Source organism: Topomyia yanbarensis, chromosome 2 (genome assembly GCF_030247195.1).
Source record: "Topomyia yanbarensis strain Yona2022 chromosome 2, ASM3024719v1, whole genome shotgun sequence".
In the NCBI taxonomy this organism is placed as follows: domain Eukaryota; kingdom Metazoa; phylum Arthropoda; class Insecta; order Diptera; family Culicidae; genus Topomyia; species Topomyia yanbarensis.
The window spans coordinates 371,533,909-371,560,887 of NC_080671.1; the positions used below are offsets into that span (position 1 = coordinate 371,533,909).

Genomic DNA, 26,979 nt, shown 5'->3' on the forward strand with positions numbered 1-26,979 from the left:
ACTGTCATGTAAAGCAAAATACTCGCCTGAGAAGGGAGTTTTGGAAGACCCCCTCACGACCTCCGACCGAGACGACTAAGCGGGTCGCTGGCTGGTAGCGCGACTACGTCGGAGCGCTTGGGGGCTTCCATAGTGCTGTATAACAGGCGTCCCGGCGATGGCAGCGACAAACAAAGTGCACCTTCATTTAGTTGGTTCAAATCGTTATTGCTGCAATGAGTGGCTGTGTGACCCAATAGTTTACACTTAGTGACGATTCATGACCCGCAGTACAAACAGATCCACAAACAGACGAACATTGTGCAAGAGAATATAGTTCGGCAAAACGGTACCAGTGAAGATCGCCTGATAAGAATTTGATTGGGGGTACGTTTTTGAACCATCCCCCGCAACTACTACTGAGTGCAAACGCGTGCACTCAAGTATTTTTACAGGCTGAAGGAAGCGGACTCTAAAATGGCCAACCCCGTACTGCAGCATATCCGCGCACGTCAAACTCTCACCGGTGACGACGCCTTCAGACTGTACCTTTACAGCTGGAACATACACGTTATAATCCCGCATAAAGTGCTCACAACAAGCAATATAGTTTGTCTGTTTTGAGTTGGCTAGCAATACCCTTATCTTGTCCGAGCGGACCTTTGAAATTTCGACCACAGCCGAGAACCGTTCTGTCAGGTCTTTAGAAATCTGAAGAAGATTCAGCGATGTAGTCTTGGGCCGAAAGAAGACCACAAATGGACCAGTTGAGAGTTCTGAATAGCATTTGGGCCGCGAGGGGAGAGCCTTAGGAGTTCAACCCGATCCAACCTTCATTTGACCATCCGGAAATCACATCGAAAACGTCCGCGCAGACGGAAGGAAGCAATAAATGTGTTACGAAATATAAAAAGCACTTATCTTTAAACTGGTGTCCAATGACAAACCGATCCAGCTCATACAGGCTATTGTTTAATCCTCACACGCGAACAAAAGACTGAGGACCGAACCGAACTGGCAAGCTAACTTTGAACGCGGATTAGTACTATTCTTTGTCGCAAAACATTGCACGAACTGGAAAAAAACACTTGTGTCTCGACCGAGAGTTCGAAAACGAATGAAAAAAAGTAATACGAAATTCAAAACATACCTTGCCGGAAACTATTTTTTTATATACAGGCCCGTGGATGCCCGTTGTGACTCTTATTTTTTCTGTAGTACTTTTCACTGTCTCTTGAAGCTTTGCGCAGTGGCGATATCGTAACCTATGAGGTACAACCGAGGTGCGATTATTGCTAGTTGAAAACGTTCAAGATGGCAGTATTTTCCATTCACTTTTTTTAATAACTTATATGTTTTGAAATAAAAAATGTATCTTAATTCCAACAACTTCAAAGAACATTTCAAGTATTACAAAAATTTCAGAAAAAAAGTTTTGATGAAAAAATTGTTTTTTGGGTGCCTCCCACTATCAACGCGCTTTATATCAACACCACCACATTTTGGAGAGTTCTATAACTTTGTCATTGACTCCATGACTCTATCTCGAAAGTTTGTAGAAATAAATTTTCTATGTCACTTTTAGGTTGATTAATCACAATACAGTATGCATTTAAAGAAAGAGGCTTCCATTCTGAAAAAGTATTTCTAACACTAAGATCAACTCCTAGAGTGCAATTAATTAAACACAAGTTTAGGAACCATTGAGAGTAATTTATGTTCGTAGCCATAAATTACTCTCATAAAACGTAAATATATCAATTCATTATAATTCTTTGACGGCTGTTTGGTCCCCAACTGGTGTTAAATTTAATCAAATTTATATTTTAAAAAAAAATCGAATCACACGAACAGTCAATCAATCCAGTGATAAGAACTGAAACCTTCAACTCGGTCATGCGTCCGTTCCAGATAATTAATTATTCACAGCTTAATGACTGTCGTTGCTCAAATGGAACTGACAATTGTTTACTCGATACAGTAGCTATTCGAGTTGCAATTCAATTCTAGCAAAGTCATTAAGCTGTACTATTTTTAGCTTTAAATTGTACTACCAGATGCAGCCTCTCGAAACGTGTGAACCGGCGACGTCCAGCTGACTGTCAACACCTTGATTCGATTTCATTCGAAAAAGACATGCTGCCATTCTTGGTACCTTAGAACGTTGCTATTATTTGCCCAACACAACCAAAGCGTCGTTGACTTTTTCAGTTCACTGTAGGATGTGTCTGATCCTGGAAATGTGTCGTCAATAATAAAAGCAAATAAGTCCCCTGGGGATAGGCAAACGTATAGACATGGGACTACTATCTAGCTATGGGCAGTGTACACATAGGTGAAACGTTTATTGCATTTCCTTCATTTTTTAAAAGGCAAGGTCGAACACGTCCCCCACAGTCGCAGAATCTCGTACCGGACCGGCGGAGGAGGACTGATTGGCTGCTGGCAATGCTGGACGAGGGTGTTGTTTATTCTGTCCACCCCATCCATTGCAACACACTTTTGCTTGACCAGTCACCGGATGGCATCGCATGCTGCGCACTTACTGCTTGCTGGACATACAATTTCCCGCAAACCATCCAGACGAACGAGCGGTTATAGTGGCGATATGTGCCATGCCGTCGGGAATGTGATGCGAATATCGTTGAATCACGAGCTGGTATGGAATGACTGGTATGGCCAGAGCTGCCATTTGTGAAGAATTTATTTGCATAATACAGAGTTTTAACTGCAGGTACAGATCCGATACAGAATACATATTTTCTAAACATAATAAAGATTAATACAAATTTTATAAAAAAAAAACATTATTTAAAAACGTTTTTGTAGGAGTCTTCCTGCAGCCGTATTTCTAGCAGCGCCATTTCTTCAACAAATCTCGACAAACATATCATGATTAGGCGTCAAATGTCAAAATTCATTTTGGTGAGGAATTCTGGAGAAACCGTTATTACCTAAGCACGATGCACAGCAGGCAACGAAAGAGAATTTGAAGGTTATTTCAAAGTTCTTATGTTAAATCAGTTTTTCAATGTTTTCCGTTATAGTGAAAGATATTTTAAATTCTCGAATCAATACTCCTTTTCTTTATTCATTTCACACAAATACATATTTTTTCAATCCATCGTCTGGCAGCTCTAGTTATGATGTTCAACTGCTGCGAATGGATATGGCTAAGAACAACATAACTGCGTTTATTGACTGACAGAAATCCTTTCACCCGCTGCACCCACCAGGCGTAGTCGTCGTGTAGAAAAGGGGATCACGAACTAGGTGCATAGCTGTTGCACTATTTGGAGAGCTTCATCCAATAAACCAATAAACACGATGGCGTCGGTATAAAATGAAAATAACTGACCTTCGGAAACAAGTGTCATGTTGTTTGAATTCTCCCACAGCTTATATAGCAGTTGGATGGGATTGATTCGGAATGAAGATCGCTTCATTTATGTTAATGTAAACTGATTGATATTGAATACCATGTGGATACCAGTTCTGGTTGATTACTTCGTGAGACGTTCCATCTATTAATCTCGACTGCATTGCATTTATCAATGCTCAAAGTGTCGGGTTGTGTAAAGCTTCCAGGAATGAAGGATAACGTAAATAAGCAAACATGTGGCATTCATCAACCGAACGAATCCGAACTGCAAACCAAAAGATGTCGGTACACAAATCGCACCCTGCTCAGCCAGCCAGTGCAACCAAACACATCTCAACCCCCCACATAATCAGTGTATCGTAAACGAAATTTTCCATTTCACTGAATCCTAGGTAAACAACTCTCGTACAGTTTAAGTGCATGCATGGGTAAATGTTTGTAAATAGAGAAATGGCTCGGTTTTCATCGTACAGTCTTCCTCGATATGGATCTGGTTTACCAAATTCAAAGTGCTGTACGTACTTGCAGATTTTTTTTGCTCTAATTATAGAGATTTTTCTCTTCAGGTTTGATTATTTTTTCATTACTTTTCCATTTCTATATATTAGGTAACTACAGTCATAGTGCCTTGCATCCGTTTTGCTTACATGATTCGCAAATTTACTATTAATATATAATATGTTAAGCAGTAAAAAGATGTGTAGGTGCAGGAATTTTGACTTTCTTCAGAATTTGACGCATATTGATTGCGTAGCAGGTGATAGTCTTAGCAACGATGCAATTCCACCACCAGTATAAAAGCGTTTGAAACGCTTAATCCGTAATACTTTCTTCTACAAACTTGTCTCTTAGGTTCTTAGGTCCTTGATCATCAATTCAAAACAATAATTTCCCAACACACAAATCATGCGCCAGATCGTCGAGTCGCTCCAAACTGGAATACCGCATTAATATTAGAAGCAAATTAATTAGTGACGAACCTGTGTACTATACTGTTCAAGATTGCCCCAATTGTATTAATACAGACAACATGAAGCACCACTGTCTACCACAAGATGTACCACGACGATTCGATTTTAAGCAGCTTACACTAACCGAATTACCCAGAAAGGATACATCAAATGTTGATACAATCACTTAACTAGACTTGGAAAACAAGATGTATGGAATAATCGATGTATCGTAAGCACGTCACCGCATGTAACGAATAAAACAGACATTTTTTTTCAAACGGGTTTGCAGCCATTGCTATTGTTGACAGTTGGTTTAGGCTGTGAACCATTTGGTGAAATTTTTAACTTTTAGTTAAAATCTGACACTTCGAAAGTTATTTGCAAAATAACCCTACTCTGGAGCATGGTTAAAATTGACACAGCGATAGTTAAATTGGACAGCTCGATGGTTAAAATTTTGCCCATTATGCAGAATAAAAAGGTGGAAACATTTCCTGGACCTAATTGAGGTTATCAATATTTTTCAATACGAAATTAAGGGATAAAGATGGAAACGAAAACGTGTTGTGTTAAGATTTGTTTGAGTTATTTCATGATGTGGATGTTTACTTTTCGTGGCTATGACTGTCATACTTAATGTAATAAGAAAAAAACTAATTTTAAAATATCGACAAATGTTCACACCTCTACCAACTTGTGGTCATCGCAGCTGTCAATTCTAAATAACTATCCATATGTCAACTTTTGAAATGGTTCGCTCTCTCGGTTAAATTTTTCCATTCAAGAGAAAATAACTTTCGAACTGTCAAATTTTAACTAAAAGTTAAAGAAAATCGCCAAATGGTTCACAGCTTTAATGATCTGGGTAAGATTTTAAGAGAAACATGAGTTTATGCTGAAACCAGATAAAACTCCGAAACAAAGCGATTGCTCGTTAAAGTTTTGAGATGCTTTAAAGATAAAGGTCTCAGCGTGAAAAAACACTTTCGCAATTTTTTTTAGAAATTTGGGTAATGTGAATTGCTCCAAACATTTGTACATTATAACGTATCAATTCAATTACATTCTGCAATTTTTCTATGCGAAAATATCAACAAGCGATTCGGTGATGATGCTTTTTGTAGAACGTCTCTGGAAAAAACACGATTTGTGGTGTTAACTGCCATTTAAAACCTATTTAACCGATTTATTTACACATTCTATGTTGAAAATACTTAACCCTTACGTTGAATTTTCGAGATAATTTTTCAATCGAGGGTTTTTTTTGCAAATTTGTAAATAAGGGGGTTTTTCAAACAATTTTGTAATTATATCGAAATTTCAACCGAGTTATACATGTAACGTCAGGGTAACAATTTATCACTGGATGGAAATATACCTATTTATGGGTATACACTCCGTAGAGTGTATTTGTTGACATATAAAATTTTGCTCACCGCTGTTCGGTACCATTCACTTTTTGTTCATTTTCGCGTTTGTGAACGGTTTTGTTTGTGCAGATAGGTGTAGTAATTGTTGTTTGACATTTGTGAATAGGTAACATAGGCTTATAAAGGCCACAATTCTCCCTTGCTGTCGAAAAGTGTGCTGAATTCGCGAAACGGTGGGTGTCAGCGACGGCAGTGGTGGAAGGTGGGCGGTTTATATACATCGTGCGAGAAGCAACCGTCGTAGTTGAGGCAGTTAGTTTCGGACCACGTTGCTGTGCAGGTCAGTTTTGTTTTCGTTTGTGACCGATTTGTTGCGTTGCGTTGCGTTGCGTTGCGTTGTGACGATGATTTTGGCGGATTGCACACTGACTTCATCATGTTTGACTGCTGATTATCTAATAAGAGTTGCTTAGGAAGTGGTAAGTAGGAATTCATACCAATCCGACCCATATTAAAATCTCAACAGCATGATAGCCATCATTGCCGGCCGCCCCCATCTCCATCGTTCACGGGGAAGGATAAAGGATAAGGTAGACGGGAAGTGTTGATGCTCCACCTACTTAACGGAAGGACGACGATTCATCAGACTCTTCCATAGGTGTCGCGGAGTTGGTGGTTTGGAAGGGTATCAGGTCTAGGATTCGCTCCAAGCAAACGATGCGACCTGTAAAGCATGTTTTATTAGGTAGTTGTTTAGTTAGTCTTCGAGTGCACGATCACTCGAAAAAGAGATGATCTTGTTTAGTTTTTGGTTATTTTTAAACTCTGGGCAGCCGGCTACCGAGAGTATACTATGTTCCCTAAACAAAAGCAATTTGAACTCCACACGGCCGACCGTGGGAGTATTGCCTAGAAAAGCTAATCTTATCCGCGTAATGGGCCGGATCACTATTTATTGCAACAGTATTTGGACAGAATTCGCTACTTCTTCTCTACGATATATTTATTGGCTTGAAAACTACCGAGTGATAACACATTATACAGGCAAAAATAGCGAGAGATGTTATAAATCAAGGAAAGTATTTCTTATTTTCCATATCGGATTGTTTGTGGAATACAAGTATACGAGCGATAATACCGAACACTGAAGGGAAATATAAAGGATTGTTAACCTGATGCACGGGCTTGTTAGCAATAACGGAGCTTTAAATTAGGTTCATAAAAACAGACGCGGCGAATTTTCAATACGTATTGACCCGTGTTCATAGATACTAGTCAGATTAGTCGTATTGGGGCTAATTTCCGATCAACTATTCATTTTTACGGCAATGTTTTCTCGACTAGATCTGTTCGCACCCTCTCATTCTGTTCGCACCCTCTCATTCTGCGGTCTAAGGACCAAATATCATCAATAGACTTAGACTCGCGTGGAGGCATGAGATAGGAAACTTGTAAGAATTTTGCTATCCCACCGTTTGACTACCAGAATGGATGGGAGAACAGTAATACTAGCAAATACCGACTACCATAAGAGCGGTGCAAATTTGAACGAGTGACGTAGAGTACTGCACTGAAAAAAGGACCAGGAGTGCGATTTTACGAAGTTTTAGCTTCCGATGGCCCTACATTTTCTGACAAAGTGAAGTTCTTGAATGTTGAGATTTTTATTACTGTTTAGAAAAGCAAAAGTATCATAAAGCTAGTGTCAGGCCTTCATGAGACCTCAAGGAGTCACTTTTGGAGGTATTCGTAAATGTAGATTTGTCAGTAGACGGTTCCAAATATAATAGAAAAATACCTAATTTAACACAACTACAGATCACTTGCAACATAAAAAGCTTTTTGTGAAATTCGACAGCTCCATCTTAGGCCAATTCAATAAATTTCCTACATGAAAGTTTCCATTTTTTAAAAACGGTTTTTAAACCAAAGCTTTGGAAGTTAAACCTTGGCGTGGAAGTGCCGGTATATTAATATATTCTGTTACTTAGTGTAGAATTAGATTTCGTCATTTACGGCTAATATACAACCGCCAGAAGAAACTTAAAATGTTGGTACACAATCAAGAAAGGCGAATCAGAAAAGGTGAGTATATGTCAGTGATTCACTAAATACAGACTGGAAAGAGGGTAATATGGAAAACCTTAAGGTCCGTCCAGATTAAGTCTTCGGTACGGAGCAAAACGTCGGCCTAGGAACTCCTAGCATGTTGTTAGTCGCCTCTTACGACATGGGAGCAGTTCCCAGAGGTTCTATTCTTGGTTGAAATAGTGCAAAAAGATTTCAGCCCGCCGGACACCACACGGCTTTTTTCGTTTGTGACCGATTTGTTGCTGAAAAAATCCAGCCCGCCAAATAACGCGTGTGTGCGGAAGCAAATTCCCGCAAAAGTGTCAGTATGGTTTGAGAACTCTGGTCTGGTGTCGGATCGCCGATTACGGAAGCTAATCGAAAAAGAGTCACTAGCTTTCTCGGCTAACCATAAAGGACCCAAAAGACGCCAAGTCGCTCCACAGTGGATCCACTCCATACAAGCTGAACAAAACCTCAAAAATAGTTTAAAATGTCTGAAAATATCATCTAAGGGTAATTTTGGTGCGCTGAACTCGATTTTGACTAAATTAAGACGCCAAAATGATAATTAGACTGCCTAGGGTGGTTCTAAAAGTTTTTTTTAAATTTCGCAAAAGTGAATTTTATTAACTTTTCAAAACAGATACTTCGTAAGTGAACAGAAACATTTTGATTTTCTAGGGTAGTCCTTAGTAACGAGCTAGCTAGAGTGGTTCCAATTTATCGAAATCTGATGAATAAAAAATGATGTAATGTTATACATTTGTTTGTAGGTCTTCAGTCCAATCTGAATATCATCGTAGAAAAAATCATCCCTTCATATCTCTTTAAGAGATAATCCTTATGTACTAATATGAATAGTTGTAAAAGATAGCATATCTTAAGGTGTTTGATAGAATGTCTTAAATTTTTGTTTTATTGGTTTATTTATTTATAGTTATCGCCAAAGCTATTAAAAGATCACAGCTTTATTTGATTATGATGAAGATTTCAAATCATGCCGTACTATGCTCTATTCACAGTTGCTCATACGATGCATATTGCAGCCAAGCCTCTCAATACTTTTCCATTGATTTTTTATTCCAATGATGATATGAATATCTCTCATTGTGGGTACTGACTTGGTTTTTCGTACGAAAATATCCTGAGCATACTTTGCACTGTATGTGTATGCTTTGAAATAGAGGCGTGAGCGTTTTTGCCTGAAACTCGTCAATTTGGAAGCGAATTATTGAGGGAGATTTTGAATTTGATTGTTCATTGTGATAGATTCAATAGGGAGTTTGCACGTGAAAATAAATGTTGCATTACTGGCCAATAACTAAAAATCGGGTAAAAAAGAACACTTCCCACACTCACGTGTTTACCTTTCATCGGCCACCAGTCAAGCTAACGACCAATACCTACCAAAGAGATAGGATTCATGGAAAGATATAATAATAGTTGCAGTTAGTTTTCCTCGTTGGCTTCTATATATTTGAATTTTTCTATACTGCCAGGGATTGTAATTCTCTCTCACTCACGCGAGAAGTAGCTTATCCGATGTCCAACTTTTCCGAGATAAGATGAGTCGCAAAATTCTCCGTCTCCACAAATAGCGTGAGAATGATTTTGCGGATAAATTTTTTTTGACTTTTTCCTTCTCACCGAAGAAGGTGCTAAAATTTTAATTTCGTGGAAATCAATAAAAACTTCAAAAAATACACTTAATTACAAAGAAAAGCGGCAAAGAAGTATGATAGACTTGTTTTATCGTGTTTTGGAATAACGACATCAAATCAGGGGACGCAAAAAGGATACCGTGATAAACTCATTCACTCATTCTCAGGCTGTTTTATTTATCCGGAGAAATAACACGTTGTATTTATCCGGAGAAGTTGTGTGAGTGCCAATAACTTTTCATGTGAAAATATGAGTGTTTATTGTCGCAGTAGCAAACTATCCGGGTGTAGTTACTCATATGAGCGATAAATGCAATGCCTGTATACTGCAGATAACTGTGAAAATGTAGAAACACGAGTCATAATTGCAAGACGGTTAAGGCACACTTATATTTGTATCAAGGAAATCGCCCCAAACGCTGAATTTACAAGCAGCGTTAAAAAAAAAAGAAATCCACCGGTGAATAATAATGCAAAACTTCATGAAATCAAGAATGATCCATGAAAAAAACTAATTTTACAAATGTCCAAATATCAACCTTCGGCGCAAAACGGCGCAAGATGGCACTATGATTTTTGAAAAATAGATAAAATTCTACGTCAGTTGTACTAGATGAGATCCTTCAACACGCTTTTACCGATAAAGAGATGACACTCTGAATGTAAATAAGTCCGCGTTAAACAACATAGACTATGTTACATAGTTATATTGTTTTTTGGTAACTTTTTAAATACTCATTATTTCTCAAATCGAAATGCACCATTGAATTCCTGAGATGATTTTCTATTAGAAATATGTGTTGCTATGTGTTGCTAAATTATCATTGTAGTACCTATTAAAGCGAGATGAATTAGAATGAACAAAAACTTTTTGTCACTCAAATTCTTGCAGATTTTCAAGACCCTGCTCGGTTCAAAAAAAATGTAGCACTTATATTTTTCAATAGATTGACTCAAAAATTTGGCGAATACAGCTTTAGGTAATGTACATTTAGAAAAAAATCTAAAAGGTATGAAAATCGACAATAAATTTTGGATGTTTTGGCCGGCCCGGCCCCACTGTGCGCTCTCGCAGTGGAAGATCAGCCGAACGAGCCCTGCTCTCCTCCACTGCTAATCGTCAAGGAGAGCGAAGCAGGTTGGACAGCGGATCCACCTGAGGTAAGTCACTGTGGTGTCTACCTGGGCTATTCACGGAGGTGTGTGATCCCAGCGATTATTCGCCCAGTCGCTAGGGAGGTTCCTACAAAAGAGTCTTGCTCATCTCACTAGCTAATCACACAGGACAGATCCCGGAGCAACCAGCAGTCGTTTCGGAAGAACTCGGCCGTTGTTGTCCCGGCCGATCGGACGGGATCACTCACCTTTCCGCCCGCAGCAGTGAGTCAACAGCAGTAACAGTGGGGTGGAGAATGAAGAGTGGAAAATAGACACGGTAAAATTAAATTTATTTGTTTGTATTCCATTAGTTTGTTGTGTCACGAAAATCTGAAAATCCGATGGAAGCACCTCGGACGCCCTGAAACGAAGGGTTTGTCTGGGCAAACAAGAACCCGAGTAGTGAACAGACCCCTACTTACAAGAAGATACAAATATGCACCAAAAACAAGCAGAATGCAACTTTATATTTTAAATAAATTGTAATTATATAAATAAATCAAACTTTTGCTTCACTTCTACGAAATATACATACAAGTTGGCGTAAAAAAACCGATTGGTATTTTTTTAATTTTTTTTATTAAGCATTTTTCGTCAATAGAAACCCAATAAAATGGCTTGCAAAATGTATCAAATCATAGAAATATCCAAAAAAAAAGTTTGAATCAAACATAATTTTTCCAAAATCTACTTTACACTTTAGCTTCCATATTTCGAGCTCTGTGAATACTACAAGGGTCGTTCAATAAATCCTTAGAAAATCCGAGGGGTGCCGCTCGTAGTGCCCGTAAGTAAGTAGCACTATCGACAGGAAAGCTGTCAAAATTTCAGCTCGATCCATAGTGTAGGTCAATTTCCATCGTAGATTAAAGTCAACAACATTTGTTTGTTCATAACAATGAAAAAAAGCGAATTCAAGGTTATCATCAAACATCTGCATTTGAAAGGCTTAAGACCGAAAGAAATCAAATCAAAGTTAGATGCAGTTCAAGGTACATCAGTTGAGATGTCTAGTCCTGAAATCATCGATAAACTGCCCATGATCGCATATTTGTCCCGTTTTCTATGGGATTTGCTATCTTTATGGGACTGATTTGCGATCATGGGCTGTAAAATCCACGACCTGATTTTGAGCGATCGGCAAGTCAAAGTGCGGGGATTAGATGAGGCTACTGGCATATACAGGGTACAGTCACATCAATTTTGCATGCAAAATTGCCTGTGAAAAAAAGTCGACAGGATGGGTGCCGCGTTTGCTTTTAGAGAAGAATCGTTTAGTGGTTATGTTGGCGCTCTTCCATCGCAATCCAGCAGAATTCTTTCGTCGGAATGTCACTGCGGACGAAACCTCGATACACTTCAAACGAATGAGTATTTTGCAGAACTTCCAAAATCTTATTTTTCGGACGGCTAAAAATTTTGGAAGAACGGTTGGAAAAGTGTGTAGAACGGTAAGGATGATTATATGTGAAAATTATGAAACCTTTTTGGTGCACTCAAATTTGTTATAACAATAACAGAAAATTAGATTTAACTCACGACACGTTAAATCTAATTTTCTGTTATTGTTATAACAAATTTGAGTGCACCAAAAAGGTTTCATAATTTTCAATTTTAAATTTAATCTTATTGCTTTTTCTTTTCCCTCCTTTTCAGGGTTTAAAAAATCCATAATTCCAAATAAATACCCCTTAGTATCAATGAATTCATGAGACGCGATCTACGTTCGGGCCTGGCCGGCACCGATATTGATCAATACACACTTTAGGATTACCAGGAGTACCCTGTGCAACTTCAGCTAGTCCAGATCGATAACGGAGTAGCAGCCAGGGGTGGTCGCACAAGCTCAAACTCAAGTTTAGTATCAATGGATTCATGAATACAACTTTAACTCGGAATTAGTTTTTGCACACAATCCTTAAATGGGTTGAAAAACTCTATGTGAGGCTAAATTGATTATTTTCCGTACAGTGCAAATCTACGGAATTGATTTCGCGACAATCTGGCATCGCTGATCGTTTTTGGTACCGTTCGGACAATACAAGTTGCTCGTTTGGCATGTGAGCATCGACTGATATAAAACGAATACGCAGGACCTATATAACTTTCTCGTATATGATTAAACGCTTAGATGCTCGCTTTTGACGGTTCTGCATGAAATAGGCTTGCAAATTTCGTTTTACTCGTTTACGTTTTACTCGTCGTTTCCGACGAAATCCCGTTTTTGCTTTATTTATAGTACTCGCACATTTTGTGCAATTGAATATTGCGATTTCGTTCCGTGCAACGGAAACTATTCACTTTGAAAAACTGGGCAGATTTCTCAGCAGAAACTCCCAGTATTGAAAGGTTTGAAATACACAGGAACCTCCATTTACAAACCCAACCAAGGGTTCGTAAATTAAATTAGTTCGAGAATTGGGATTCAGTTCGGGCTTTATTACCGCTTCACATTCTTATTTCAATTCGTTTCGTTAAAGCAGTTCACAAAATTTAATGAATATAACATAACAATATGGGTATTTTTGGAAAGGGTTGACGATTAGATGATCGAAATGGATGTTTGACGCAATTTTCAGATCCAAAAGGGCGACTTCCGGTTGAGCAATATACTCGATAATCCTAATAATGTGGGAATTTTTGAAACGTGCTTCACAAGTAGATGACGAAAATATTTGGAACAGTTTTGAAATCCAAGATGGTGAATTCCGGTTGAGCAATATTCTTTATAACCCAAACAAAATGGGTATTGGGAAAGGAATACTGGGAAGATTCGACTTTATCAACCGCTTGATGAAGATTAGGACATCAGGAATCAGGAATCAGAATATATTGGCTTAAATGGCACGTTCCCCGTATGTAGTCGGGGATTTGAGCCTTGCCGTGTGTTTTCATCATTTCCTGAGCGGAGGGAAAGGACAAGGAGGTGTGGGGAAGTAGAATTGGAAGGGTGGGAAAAATAACAGCACAAAAACAAAAATAAACAACAGGTAAGTTAAACTCACAAGTAGTTAAACTTGCCTGCGAATAAGCCTAAAGCTCTTTACCACATTGGATAAAAAACTTTAGTATGTCTTTGAGTTTCAGTCGTCCAAACATGATTTCGTCTATATAAGGACGGCTGAAGACTCAAAATCGCAATTGCGCTACCGCTGGACAGTTGCATATCAGATGATATGAGGTTCCGTAGTCGGATACACAAAGATCACATGAAAAAGATAGTTGCCATGTGATAATTGAGTTTGCAGTGGCCGGTTAAAGCCCTGGTCAGCATGCCGCAGTGGAGCTTCGAAAAATGTAGAAATTTTTTCGAAATGACTGGACACGGTTGTTCTAGAAACGCTTTTGTTTGGCGACACGTTTGTAGATTTCTCCAATAATTGCGGTGCTCGGACGAAGACCAGGACCGTATTTTTTCCCTTATCCAACTTGTCGAAATTGGCAGCGCGGGCTAAGGACCAACGAAGTCAATCGATGAACCTGCCGTGGCCAATTCATCAGTCCATTCATTTCCAGTAATACCGCAATGTCGGGGCACCCAGACAAGGTAGATAGTGTTGACAATGCTTAGTTATTCAATTTGGGTTCGGCACGCGATCACTAGCTTGGACCGTGATTTGTCTGAACTAAGGGCCTTGATTGCATCCTGACTATCGTAGAAGAAGTTTATAACTCTGCCGGACAAACTCAGTTGAAGGGCCGATTGCACCCCGCACATAATCGCAAAGGTATACAGTACAGTATCTACCTAGTGAGTGAGATTGTTCCAATCTCATTTCACGACAGTAGAAAACCGTCAGTGTAACAGACCACTTGTGTTTGTTGTTGTCTTTCCATAAAGCCAGACAACCACTCCTCTCGAGAGGGAATCTTCACATGGAATGTCCTTTAAGGAAAACTACATGTGAGTGTAATATCGCTGGGAGCAAGAATATCTTCACCCCATGTAACCATTTGTGACCACAATCGTGTATGACTGGTAGCAATATCAACATGGTTACTGTTCCAAAGCCCAGTAACCTGCAGTCTGTATACACATGGTAGTGCTTCTTGTTTGAGGTGTATGTGTAATGGTTTGATATTTAGATGTGCCTCAAGAGCAGTAGTCGGAGTCGTGGTGAAAGCACCAGTCAACGCCATGAGCGCCATTCTTCACAGATGGTTTAGCTTTAACTGGACTGTCACCACCTCTCTCCACTGCCACCACACAAGGCATCCGTATGACAGTCAGGGTTACCATATTCACAGATTTTTCTGTAATGTCACAGATTTTTTTCACAAATTTCAATCACAGATTTTTTTCACAGATGACAGATTTTTGGCATTTTGATGAATATTTCACAGATTTTCACAGATTTTTGGAAATATTGTGATTTTTCAAAGATTGTTTGGAAATTTATCACAGATTTTCACAGTTTTGTTTCCTGTTTTGGTCATCACAGATGGTAAAAAGATTTTTTTGACTGAAACACAGATTTCAATATGGCATCCCTGATGACAGTATTGGACGTACAATTGTCGTGTAAATCCAATAGATGTATTAAGGTTTAAGACCCCAGATCTTTCCAAAAGTTCGTCTGCACTGCCCGAAGGCCATGCACGCTTTCTTGACTCTGAACTCAATGTGAGCAGACCAATTCAGTTTGGAATACAATATGACTCCAACGTATTTGACTTGATCTGCACACAGTAGCTCAGAATCAAAGAACTGCAAGGGACGAATCCCGGTTTTTATTCACTTGTTCGTGAAAAGAACCATTGAAGTTTTGCTTGGGCTAACTGATAATTTAACTTGTCGATACCACTGTTCGACAGCTCCTAATGCCTGTTGCATTAAGTCAAAGATTGTTCCGATGCAAAATCCAGTAATTAGTATTTGGTAATCGTCAGCAAACACGTAGGTTGGAAATCCAAGCTCATTGAGTTTCTTCAACAAGCCGTCGGCTACCAAGTTCCATAACAAAGGTGACAGAACGCCGCCCTGAGGACAACCGCAAACGCTCAACATCCGTATCTCAGCCTGTCGCAGTGAAGAGCAAAGTATGCGGTTACTAAGCATTGCGTCTATTCAACCCGAGATACATGCAGGTATCCCATGACCGCGCGTCGCTTCCAGAATAGACTGGAAGGACACATTGTCAAAAGCACCCTCAATATCTAGGAATACACCCAAGCTAGATTGCTTGTGCGAGAAGGCCTTTTCAATGTTGTAAACAACAGCGTGAAGCAGAGTGATCGTGAACTTCCCATACTGATATGCATGTTGCATTTTGTACAGTCGATATTCAACTAAACCAACGTTCCTAATGAGATGATCGATTATCCGTTCCAAAGCTTTCAGAATAAAAGAACTTAAGCTGATAGGCCTAAAACTCTTGGCTTCTTCATAGCTTGAGCGCCCCCCCCCCCTTTGGGAATAAATCTAACAGTTATTTCTCGCCATGCTTTCGGGATATACCCGGTCGCAAGACTGGAAAGCAAAATCTTTTTCAAGACATGTTTAAGAATATCAAATCCCTTTTGCAGTAGCACGGGAAGTATTCCATCTTTTCCGGGTGATTTGTATGGAGCAAAACTGTCAACTGTCCACTTAACCGATTCAGTGGGAACCAATGTGCGTGCTAACGCCCATGAGTCGTAATCACCAGAATGAGATCTGTGAACATTGTTCAACTCCAGATTGATACAATCTGGAAAGTGTGTGTCGAAGAGACAATTAAGAACATCTTTTTCGTCCGTCACATAAACACCATCTCTGGTTTTTAAGGAGTTCATCTAAAAATTATTCGATTTGTAGAGAATTTTATTTAACCTGCTAGCCTCGTTCAGACTAGAGACATTAGTGCATAGGTTTTGCCAGCCAGCCCGTTATGCAGATCTAAGACATTTCTTATATGCACTACGAGCTGACCTGAAAGCCCTGGAGTCATCACGCTGACGCCGGTTCCAAGCTCTTCTCATAACTTTCTTCATTCTTTCAAGCTCAGCCCTCCACCAAGGGGTACAGGGAAGATTCGACTTTATCAACCCCTTGATGAAGATTAGGACATATATTTTTCTTTCTTTTAATAAGTCGAAGCTGTTAAAATGTTTTACATTTCTTATAAAAGAAATGTATAGAATTCGCTCAAACTTTCAAGATTTTTTCCGAGGCCCGGAGGGCCGAGTCTTATATACCAATCGACTCAGCTCGACGATTTGGGACAATGTCTGTGCGTGTGTGTGTGTCTGTGTGTGTGTGTATGTAACGGACAAATTCTCATTCGTGTTTCTCAGCAATGGCTGAACCGATCTTATCCAAACCAATTTTAAATGAAAGAACTAAAAAACAGTATGAACGCTATTAATTTGTTTTTGATTCTGATGTTTAGTTTTTAAGATATGAATGTTTGAATGCGTAAAAATGGCGTTTTTTGCAGTTTTTTTTAAATTATCTGCCGGAATTGACAATACAGATTACCAATTTATATGTTTTTAGACAGCTTTAACGAATACCTTTCGAACAAGCTATAGATTGTTGAAATAGGACTTTTATCAAAAGAGATATTTAACATTAAATGCGGACGAAAGATTTTTATCATTTCCCATTGCCAGGAATATGACCAAAAACATATAATCTATTATTAACGCCAAAACGGCTTATTTTAGGTCAATTATATCTTCGGAGAATTTAATGGAGGTAATATGCCCTTTCTTTTGGTATTGTGCTTTTGCTAATTAATCCCCCTATGAGTGAGATATTTTCACAAATTTTCTTGGAAGTGATTATATCGAAATGATGCCTTCAGCAAATTTGTAGCTCTTACTTTTGCGAATAACTTTACTGAAGACTTCAAATATCTATTTTGAATACTTTAAAAGTTATGGCTTGTTGTTTGTGGATTACTCTTCGTCGCCTATTTATTGTTCAATATAGTAATAAAACATTGAAATAAGCCAAACATTATTTCGATAAATCGAATTTTGTATTTCATTTTTCTATCTACAACCGCTAGAAATAATCACCGAACATTTCCAAGTTGTCTGGAAGGAGCTTGATAACTTATCAGTGCAAAAATGTTCATTTGTGCGAACCTTCTGACTGCAATTTTTCTAACTTATGACCATCGGATCGATCTGAAACCTTTCGGAAAATGAAAAGCGAAATAAATAACTCCAAGCAACGGCATAGCCAAGAGAAGGTTTTGGGGTTTAACACCATACAGCCCCCCCCCCCCCCACCACACCAAAAAAAATATTGGATTGGAGTTGAAAATTTATTGATGCTGACTGATTTAATTCAATATTACAATAACAATTATCTGATCCGTAGATTGATAACCTGTTGTTGTAAACATCATGAGGACTTTTGATAAATTGTCGGAATGGGGTCCTGATATGTAACTGATCTATTGGTCTTGATTTCACAGTTGTCTAATAGCATCAATATCAAATTCCTGCCTGAAAACATTCCAATAGAAAATTCCAGAGTTCTGTAATCAATCATAATCCTCAGATTTATTTTCAAATTTTCAGCTTTTTTCCTACACAATATTACGAAAGCTTATTAAACAATTTTTCCTAATAAGTTTGTGAAAATTATAAACTATTTGAATTTTTTTAATAGTTTTATTTTTTATTCAACCGTGATTTTTTTAATAAATAGTGACCATCGCTTCACAACGTAGTCTATTTTTCATGGCTTGCGGTGAGCACGATCTCTCGAATTGCTGAACTGAAAATTATGGAATAGAAATTAATTTTTAGTATTCTTTACAGACCCGCTGGTGCCCTAAGACGATTTCGCTAGATTTTTAGAGCACTGTGCACTAGACTGCCCAGAAAAATGATGAATTTTTGAAAACTCAATCGGCCCACCCCTGAGTCGATTCCTAGTCCCACCAGGAGTACTTGTACCAAATTTGAAGCAAATCGGACAAGTCTAACTACCGGACCAACAGGCCTGAAGTTTATATTGGATTTTTCAACAATTTACATGAAGAAAACTCACTAGCTCGTATTTTCGCCGCTAGGGGCACTGTATACATCGTATTATCACTGTAAGTGAAAATAAGAAAGATATTTTAATTATCTACAACTTAGTCGAAGACTGCTGGTAAATCCGGCTATGTTAAAAGAAGTTATTAAACTTTTAACGAAGTGATGTCTGAGTCAGTTTTGCATGGGGCCTAGCAGTGCATGGTTGTGTATCAGTACTCGAGTCCCGCGAACTATATATTTTTGTGAAATAATGGTTAGATTTAGCCGAATGGTATGTTTACAAGAATTATAGTAAATAATACGAGTTATGTTTTGGTTAGAAAATTTTAGTTCCACCTGTGACCGCATAGAGGGCGCCACTACTAACTTTTCATAGAAGAGAGATAGAGTATCAAGATGTTCAGAAGAAATACTGAAAAATGCCTGTTCTATAACTTTGTAGAAGACACCAAATTTCTATCTCTCTCCGTTGAAAAGTTAGTGTTGGCGCCCTCTATGCGGTAACAGGTGGAACTAAAATTTTCTAATCAAAGCATGACTCGTATTATTTACTATAATTCTTCTGAACATACCATTGAGCTAAACCTAACGATTATTTCACAAAAATGTTTAGTTCGTGTAAATCGAGTTCTGATACACAACCATGCACTATTAGGCCCCATGCAAAACTGACTCAGACATCACTTCGTTAAAAGTTTAATAACTTCTTTTAACAAAGTCGGATTTACTTGCAGTCTTCGACTAAGTTGTAGACAATTCAATTATCCTTCTTATTTTCACTTACAGTGATAATACGATGCATACAGTGCCACCTAGCGGCGAAAATGCGTGCTGGTGGGTTTTCTCCATGTAAATTATTGAAAATTCCCATACAAACTTCAGGCCCGTTGGCCGGTAGTTAGACTTGTCCGATTTGCTTCAAATTTGGTGCAAGTACTCCTGGTGGGACTAGGAATCGACGCAGAGGTGGGCCGATAGGGGTCATTTTTTTCCTGTCACCCTACTGTGCACCCAGTGCATTAACGCAAGTGACGGAAGGTTATCGAAAAGTTTCGTGAAAATGAAAATTCCAGTAATGATGATGATTTTCCCAAACGGTACGTTTTCGTGAGGTTTTTATTTGTTCTTTTGCATTAGGATTAGCGATAATAATTCAAATCAAGAATACTACTGGGAAGTCACCTTTAGAAAAAGTCGATGTCGAAGTAAAATTTGAAACTATGCACGCATGTACTTCAGAGATAGCGTGATATCAGGAGCTGCGATTTCATTTCAACGCTTTTTTGTGAAAAGGGCGATACTTACAAATGTAAACATAGGGCTTTTTTCTTACATGCGAATGAAGGCTTTGAAACGCAACAAATTAACCTAAAAATTTGGATTCTACGATACTGCTTTCTTAAACTACAGCAAAAAGTATAACAGGCGAAACTGTATTTTTGTTTGTTTATTTAAAGTTTCGCCCTCCACGCTCCATGCAAACAAACAGGGCGATACTTTTTTTGCTAGCAGTTTAGAGGCGAAACTGTTATTTTCGTATTTTTTAGGATTATCAAACTGATACCAGCTGTAAATAGTAACAATGATCTCTATTGAAAAAACCCGGACGAAATCGGTGGTGTAAAACGGTAGTTATTGTAAAAAAACGTAAGGGCGATACTTCAATGCTGATAGATGGGACCGAAAAAGTAAACAATCGCCAAAGGGGCGATACTATCATTTTGTCAATTTCAATAGCAAAAACAAATTTTAATTTAATAATTTCAAATACTTTATGAAGTTTTGGGTTTCGATCACTGAATAATGCAATCTAGGATGCAAAAAAATACAATAGTTCTTAAATAGGAAATAAAACCAAGTCTGGAAATATACACTGTTGATTTTCTTTGAATGGTATCACTGCTAGTGTCGCCCTTTTCAAGAAAAAGCGTTGATTTCTTAGTTCTCAGTCGCGTTGGAAATTTGAGTAAAATATAAACTTCAAATCGATTCAAAAAAAAATCGTTTTTTTTTGTTTCAGTACAATATATAACCCCTTTAGGAAAATTCAGTTTTCCCACCACAATATAGATATTTTATTAACAGAGCATTAACAATAATTCGTTGGTATGTCTATTTTATGGGCCATTTTTTCGCTTTCCCATTGATTTGGTTTGAGATTTCTAGCACTGATGTTGTCCTATGCTGATTTGAGCGATTCTCTGAGTCCTGCTACTATCCCATGTAGTATGTGTTATCAAAAACATCGCGAAGCATCAAGTTCTAAATGCTCTCAAACGATTCAATATCCGAAGAGTGATAGGAGTTATAAGAAATGTCTCATCACACTGTTAGGTGGATTAAACACGTTTTTCTTTAGTTCCTAGACATAACCTCAAAACGTTTTCTGATTATGTAGTACATAAATCTCTCTTAAGAAAATCTTGCTGCACAAAATTAAAAAAAAATGTTTTTGCATCTCTAAGATAAGAAATATATAGTCGAGAAAGGATTTACTCTTATTGTACATGGTTCGTCTGCTAGAGCCTATAGGATGGATTTTCGTGCGAGGCTTACTAAATCGGATCAAAAAGCTGCCAAAATCGGGAGTAGACAAAATCTGGGCCTAATAATATGGGTATTTTTGGAACGGAGTTGACGAGTAAATTGTGGAAACAAATGTGAGTCATCGATTGGCCACTAGGAGGGAGCACCCGCCACAAATAATGGTTTGGGCCACTGTAACCGCAGATGGACACTCTCCAATCGTTTTCATCTAGCCTGGCGTCAAAGAAAATGCGACATATTATCGGGAAAGTGTTCCGCAGGCTCGTTTGAAGCCGTGGACAGATAAACATTTCGGTCACACACCATGGTCATTATAACGGCACCACCTCACAAAGCGCACGTGGATCAAGAATGGCTCGAAACCAACGTTCCGAACTCCATTTCGACCAAATTATGGCTCTCATATCAACTAGACGAGAATCCAGTGAATTATACTCTCTGGGCCATTTTGGTGAGCAAGGTCCGAAGTAAAAAATACGCCAGCCTCGAGACACTGAAGAAATCCATGATCCGAGAGTGGGCCAAAATACCGACAAGTCACATTCGGGCAACTTGCAATTCGTGTTCTACCGTCGCAAGGCCATAGTCCAGGTAAACGGTGGTCATATCAAGCAGAAGTGAATTGATTCTGAATTTTTGATAATTTTCACACATTTTCTACTTTGAAGTTTGTGACCTTTTCAATTGGTCACACTTCGAGTGTCGGACGCTGTAAAATAAGCTGTAATATTTTCTTAGTTTCATCATAAAAAAATAATTGTGTAATCCCCTAGTTTTAAAAAAATTAAATGTAGTACAACGAAATTGGCACCTTTAAGCTAAAGCAAACGTGCCTTTTCAAATAATCGAATTGAATAAAAAAAAATATTGCTAACGCTGGATTCATGAGCACAACACAATTTAGACGAAAGATTCATGTGTATCTCCTAGCAACTCCTAGCAACAGTTTATTGTTCCATTAAATTAATTCTATTCCAACAACATTTTCACGTGGCTGAACCTAGCTAAACCAAACCGTTCGTGAATCGTTACTGTAAAATCTCATTTTACAAATCATTATCACATTATTCCTATTATTTTTCAACCTGTGCGGATATACCTTCATCGTGTTGCCCAAGCAGGAACGAGACAAGCGAGCGACTAACCAGCGTCGTTCTTCTTAGAAAAAAAAATAACATTTTCAAGCTTACTTCGTGCATCAAGCAACTTTTTCCATTTCTTTAACAGTTTTGTAAAGCGATAGATCGACTGTATCCCGACTGGAAGGATTGATAACAGAATGGTAAAACTATGTCATTTTGAGGCTCCTATATGAGCGACCGAAAATAAAAGTCGCAAGGGTAGAACATGCTTTGCAAAATCCGTTTCAAATATATTAGAATATAAAAATCGGAAATAAACCTCAAGCACATAATCGGACAGAAATCTTTCAGCATAAGAATCGCTTAAAAAGTTCTCACCCGTAAAACTCGGCAAGGATCCATCCAGTATAAAAATCGTTTAAAAATAAATAAATCTCTCGTAGGAGCATCCGTATATCTTGATGTTCAAGATTAAAAGTCGGCTAACAAAAACTACTTTGTAAGAATCGGATGTAATTCTATCCGGTGTTTTTACTGAAGGTTTTTCATACGATTCTTACAAAGGAATGTCCCAGTCCGATGTTTATGCTTGAAGTTTATATTCGATTTTTATATTCTAATATATTTGAAACGAGTTTTACAAAGCATGTTCTGTCCTTGCGACTTTTAATTTCGGTCGCTCATATGTCAAGGTAAGGAGACGTAAATATACACAATTTTTTCTGAGCGTGTATGTTCTTGCTAAATAAACTTCCATTCGTTCATTTAAATTCTCTGTAGCTACACATTGACTACAGCACATTTCCACTAGGGTCACTTTCGCTTCACAATCGAAGATACTGGCTAGGAGATGAAAAAGAAGCTTGCTGTGTTCGCTTCTCAAAGTTACGTACGCTTGCTAGTACACCTATTGCTAGCGGTACTTTCTGTCGCCTCTCAGTAGCGTCTCTTACCTGCCACGATTGCAAAGTTCCTTATCATACTGCCTGCACAGTGGTTCAAATTTGTCTAAAAACAGTAATGACATGTGGTAATATCTCTTTAGGAGTGACAAGGTAGGGTTATTTCGACGCACAGTAAGTTCCAAAATTAAGTGTACACCCATGATGAGATGTATTATTTTGGGTGGAAATCGTTTAAATGTATTAAAATTTTTGAAAGCAATCCTGTTCATTTGCAGATGATTTGGATGAAATTGTGAGAAATAGAGTTAATAGAGCACCGAAATTGGTTTGATAAAAAAATTATCACGTGGTTAATAACGCTTTTAAATATCCTCAAAAGAGAAACCAATTTGCTTGCTTATTATTCTACCAATAACTTGCAATAAACTTGGAGGAGTTGACTTAGATTCCCCACTTAACCCATTCATACCCATGTTGTTTGAGGACAACAACGTTTTTAAACAGCTACAATTTTTGATTGAGGTAAGATTTGCTCACAAGAACAAGTAAGGCTGATAAATGTGACTATTGCCTTTCATTTGAGTATTAACAGTTACAAGGATCAGCTCTGGAACTGAAGTTATTGAAATTTGTCTGATCCCGATGTAGCAGTGCTGCGAGGGACAGTTTACGTTGACAACGAAAAATGGATGTGTCATATATCTCCGTTATGTTGCAATATTAGTGAAAACTGATCAAAGTTATCAATTTAGACTGTGTTTGGCTACATTTTCCACACAAGTTGACTATTGTAAATATTCTAGGAGAATTGTATTGAGCAATTGGAGGTACAAATTAAACAGCTTCTAGCACTGCGAGGGAAGCACCAATTAAAAAAAGGCTTTTCGTGTTTCTTGACGCCACCGTTGTCAAGGGAAAATAGTTTTAAAACCCTACATGCACTACAAAAAAGTTGGGCATGAAAGGGTTAAGCTGTCCGCAAATTCGGCAAGAAAACCACAAAGCACACAAAAAATTCACTATGGACTTTAGTTATTCACACGCTGTTGCTGTTGCCGCGATAGAATAGCTAGAACAAAATCCATAGTAAATATTTTTTGTGACGTGTGTCCGGTTGCCCCGTCTGCAGACAGCTTTGAAAAAACAACAAGCGAAAGTATTTTTACCATGCTCCCCAACTTTCGAACCACCATGCACAATGTGCTCCCATGTGCAATGGAACTGCTACTGGTAAATCCCATCAAGTAAATTGTGCTCAGCTCCCGCCATCCAGTGCCGGCGAGATGTTTGTAAAGACGATCGTTCTTGTTCTTGTGGCTCTTTTCCGGTGCTCCGTTTTTGTCGCTTCGTGCCCCCACGAAACCGAAGTTAATTCCAGAACATGTCTGTCATTGCAATGAGGGAGAAAACCGGGGGGAAATGGACTTAATCATACGACGAAAGGGTTGGCATTTGGCATTGCTTTTCGATCGGTTACTGCACAAATGCTTTAAAGGCAGAATTATTCTATTGTTCTGTTTTTTTCGTCTGTGGTACTGTTTACCCCACCATACCATAAGCCTCCGGCATCGACAGGTGTGGTTCGTGGCGAATGCACCCTCGATTGTTCAAATTAGTGCTTCGGTTAGTGAAAATCGGTTCCCGGCTAGGTTTAGTCTTGAGCTGAAACTGCTGTTTCCTATGTTAGAATTTACGGCTAATCTACAGTAATAGGGAAAAAATTTCCCTTTTGCGCATACCTTAGGATGCTTGTCGTTTGGATTCCAAACAGATAAAACGTCCTGGGCTTGGCGATGTTCCCTCAAGCGTACGAATGCTTTTTAGCTTTCTGTATGTTGTTGATTGAAATGTCGTTCTTATTATGGGTCATGAAGTTGAAAGGATGTTAATGTAGATAGGGTGCTACTGCCTGTTTTGCATCAATTAGGAACATCATAAACTGCTCGAACGACATTCCAGAGATTACCCTTTAATTGGTCAATATCGTGGCGTAGTTCATAAAAAGCAGTTTAGTATCACAATTTAAGTGTATTGTGAAATGCTTGCGACTGATTGAAGCAAATGGAACCCCCTCGAGTTTCACCTTGTTATTTGGATCAATATTTCGAGCTGAGAGAGCAGATTTTCTACATGAACTGAAAGGTTGAAATGAGTAGGCTGGCTGTATGGATAGCTTGAAAATGAGCTTAAAACCCTTTACAGATGAGATAAGGAAAATGAGATGTGTGTGAAAAGTAATTCTGGTTTGCAGAGTAATTTAACTGAAACATGTTTTTGTTTATTATGATGGAGAATTGAAAACTTACGGAGGCCACTAAATTTGTAATAAATTGTATGAACTGTCTCAGAAAACTTACAATTTAAGGACAGAATTTCAATGATTAATAAAAATGTTTAGTTGGTTTAAGGGGCTATATTCAAAGTTGAAACTCAAAAAATCGAAAAAAAAATTATTGAATATTCTGAAGTTTTGAAAATATTGGTGCAAAATTTTGTCCATATCGGCGCACTAAATTTTAAATTACAGTCGTTTGCAATGCGCTGGATCTTTTACGAATGAAGTGGACACAAAACTTTAAACGCAATTACCTCGGAATGAAGGTTTTTGAAAAGTACCGTTGCGGTGAACGTAATATCTCAAAAACTATTCATCCGATTTTCAAAAAAAATTTTTTTTTGAATAGTTTGTATTTACATTACACTTTTCATTAAAAATGTTCGATTCTTTACAATGAATTTTCGTTTAAAATTTTGAACACCACAAAACTCATTTTTTTATCAACATGCTTTGCCTTTCTCCTATAAAAAGGCTATGCAATCACTCTGAAAACCGACTTTTCCACCTAGACCCGGAGGGCTGAGTCTCTTATACCATTCGACTCAGCTTATCGAGTTAGGCAAATGTCTGTGTGTGTGCGTGTGTATGTATGTATATGACCAAAAATAAGCACATCGGTTACTCAGGAATAGCTGAACCAATTTGTTCAAATTTAGTCTCAAATGAAAGGTACAACGTTCCCATAGGCTGCTATTGAATTTCATTTAATTCTGACTCCCGGTTCCGGAGTTACAGGTTGAAGAGTGGGGTCACGCATGGAATTCCCATATAAATCGGAATTAGCATGGAATCTAAAAGATGCAAATCTTCATAAAATGTGTTCGAAAATGTTTGGATTTATAGTTTCAGCTCACTGATGCCCAATCAAATCCACGTTGGCTACATTGGACAACTACAGCAGGACCGGAAGCTTCGGGAAAGTGGTGTTGTTCTTGAGTTGAATTCACATCTGCTTCTCAGAAATGTCTGACTCGATTTTCACAAAATCAGTCTCAAATAAAGCTAGAGTATTCCTATTGAATGCTATTCAATTTCCTTTGAATCAGAGTTCTGGTTCCTGTATTACGAGTTGGAGTATGCGGCTACATGCGAAATTTCCATATAAACCGGTAATCAATATATGTATAAATGATGCAAAAATATTAAAATGAGTTTCAAATTGCTTGAAATTGTTGGCCGACACTCTTATACCATTCGACTCACTTCGTTGAGTTCGAAAAACGTGTGTATTCGTATGTGTATGTCTGTGTGGATGTGTGTGACCAACAATTGCGCATCGGTTACAAATAACGGTGATGACCGAACCGATTTTCTCAAAACAAGTCTCAAATGGAAGGTATAATATGCAGTTTAGTGTAATATCGCCCCGCACTTACCATAACACCTCCATCTTTCATCAACCCCCTCTCTTGGCGACCCTCGCACCCGCATTAGGGCATTGCAAAAACACCCATTTTTTAAATCTTAAAGGCCACCTATTGTGTCAAATAGCAAAGTAAACTCAGATTCCAAATTTCATATCATTTGGAAAATTCTAGACCTCCGCCCACT

The 26,979-nt window shown here is 38.3% G+C and overlaps 1 protein-coding gene and 1 pseudogene across 8 annotated transcripts in view; one reads left to right on the forward strand and one right to left on the reverse strand.

The window, feature by feature from the left end:
- LOC131684531 (solute carrier family 22 member 21) overlaps positions 1-26,979 on the reverse strand; it is a 240,834-nt gene that overhangs the window by 92,898 nt on the left and 120,957 nt on the right. The window lies entirely within an intron of this gene.
- On the forward strand, positions 1,218-1,336 carry LOC131686449 (U4 spliceosomal RNA; annotated as a pseudogene).